Raw genomic sequence first — 2,765 nt, forward strand, 5'->3', positions numbered from 1 at the left:
ATATTAGCAGTCAGCAGCTGTGTATCACTGCAGGTTGCCCAGGACCAAACTAGAGAGGGTTGGTCAGACCTGCATTACCACCATTTGTCTACCATCCAGAACTGAAATATCATTGCTGACATATACACATAGGAACTATTTGACATTGAAACTGGGACTCAAAATAACTGTTGGCTCAGAAAAAAAACTCATTACAGACTGATTTATTTGCCTCTCAGCATAACCATTATTGCTTGTCTCATTTTTGGTTCTTATATTTCCAGTAGGACATGATCTCACTCATCTAGGGGAAATGATGAACAATATAGACTGATGAACAAGAACAGACGCAGAGACAAGGAGCCATGGATCAGACTGTTGGACCTCAGAAGGAGGGTGGGGATAAAAGAGAGAGATCAACCAAAGGACTTGTATGCATACATATGAGCCTAACCAGTGGTCAAGAACAATAGGGGGGTAGGAGCATGAGTGGGGAGGGGTGGGGGATGGGAATGGGGGGGATGAGGACAAATATGTGATACCTTAATCAATAAAGAAATTTTAAAAAAGAAAAATGAGGGGCCTTACCCAGTTTTGCTCAGTGGATAGATTTTAGGCCTGCGGACCATAGGGTCCCGGGTTTGATTCCTGTCAAGGGCATGTGTCCTGGTTACAGGCTACTCCCTGGCCTGGGCCCTGTTTGGGGCACATGCAGAAGGCAATGTGTTTCTCTCACATCGATGTTTCTCTTGGTCTTTCCTCCTCTCTTCCACTTTCCTTAAAATCAATGGAAATATAACCTCAGGATTAACAACAACAACAAAAAGAAATAAATGAACGACCTTACAAAAAAGAAAGAAAATAAAAAAGAGGGGAGGTATAATTTCTTTAATAGTTTTCTGTTGAAGGGAAGCAAAAATTCAATCTAGGGACTTGCCTTCTTCTCCTACCCATTAGTTCCACGCCAACAGTAGCCAGGCCAAGAGATGTGAGAATTTTTATTTATTTATTTATTTATTTATTTATTTATTTATTTATTTATTTATTTTTAGATATTTGAAATACAACTTTATTCTGATTCTAAACTAAAAGGAATGTGAATGAAAGTAACAAACAAGATTTCACCACTGAGTATTGTGATGTGACTGCAGCATTTTTATAACTGAAACTAATTGATTTTTTTCTAATGCTCTATCCCTCTTCTTTCCTCTCTGTAAAAAAATCAATAAAATATATTTAAAAAAAAATATATATATATATACTTTTCTTGATTTCAGAGAAAAAGAAAGAGGGCGTGAGAGAGAGAAATCTTTTTCATAAGTGTATTTTAGAGAAACCTTCCTATTTGTGGCATCTCAGTAAGTTATATTTTTCAAAGAATTTGCCCATTTCATCTAAATTTTTATTATTGTTAATCCTCACTCGAGGGTACTTTTTCCCGCTAATTTTTAAAAAAATATATTTTATTGATTTTTTACAGAGAAGAAGAGAGAGGGATAGAGAGTTAGAAACATCGATGAGAGAGAAACATCTATCAGTTGCCTCTTGCACGCCCCCCACTGGGGATGTGCCTGCAACCAAGGTGCCGTTGACCGGAATCGAACCCAGGACCTTTCAGTCCACAGGCCGACGCTCTATCCACTGAGCCAAACCAGTTAATATTTTTTTAAATTTATTTTAGAGGAGGAGGGGGAGAGAAGAGAGAGAGAGAGAGAGAGAGAGAGAGAGAGAGAGAGAGAGAGAGAGAGAGAGAGAGAGGATGAGAGTCATTGATTGGCTGCCTCCTACATGCCCCACACTGGGAATGGAGCTGGAGACTCAGGCATGTGTCCTGACTGGGAATTGAACTGTGATGTCCTGGTTCATAAGTCAATGCTCAACCACTGAACCACACGGTCCAGGCTCCCATTAATTTTTTGAGAGTGAAAGGGAGAGGGGAAGACATAGAGACAGAAACATAGATGTGAGAGAGACACATACATCAATTGGTTGCCTCTCACATGTACCCTGACCAGTGCTGGGGATTGAGCCTGCAACAGAAGTACGGGTCCTTGACCAGAATAGAACCTGGGGTCCTTCTGTCTGTGGGCCCACGCTCTAGCCACTGAATCAAACTGGCTGGGGCTCATCTAAATTTTTATTTATGTTTTTATTTATGGACATAAAGTTGTTCATTATATTCCCTGATTGTTATTAGGTTTTAAAATCACCTTTATTGAGGTAATTTACATACAGTAAAATTCACCAATTTTAAGTGCACAATAGAGTTTTGACAAATGTATACAGTTCTGTGATCATCACCACAATTAGGAAATAGGACATTTTCATCACCCCCAAAAAAGTTTCCTTGCCGTTCCTTCGCAGCCAGTCTCTTCACCCGGTCCCTGGCCCTAGGCAACTATTGATCGATTCTAGAATTTCAAATAAATTAAATTATACAGCATGTAGTCTTTTGTGTCTGGTTTCTTTCATTTAGCATAAAGCTTTTCAGATTCATCCAGGTTGAACTGGTGATTATCAATAGTTTGGTCCTTTTTCTCCTGAGTAGAATTCCATTGTCTGGTTATACTGCCACTAGTTTATTCTTTCTCAAGTTGACAGAAATTTGGGTTACTTCCAAGTTGAGGCTATTGTGGATAAAGCTGCTATTATGATTTTCATACAAGTTTTCGTGTGGACATGTTTCCACATCTCTTGGGCAAATATCTAGGACTGGAATGCCTGAGTCACATAGCAGGTGCACATACAACTTTATAGGAAACTGACAAACTATTTTCCAAATTGCT

This window comes from Pipistrellus hanaki (assembly GCF_964339955.1).
Source record: "Pipistrellus hanaki genome assembly, chromosome: 3".
Lineage (NCBI taxonomy): Eukaryota > Metazoa > Chordata > Mammalia > Chiroptera > Vespertilionidae > Pipistrellus > Pipistrellus hanaki.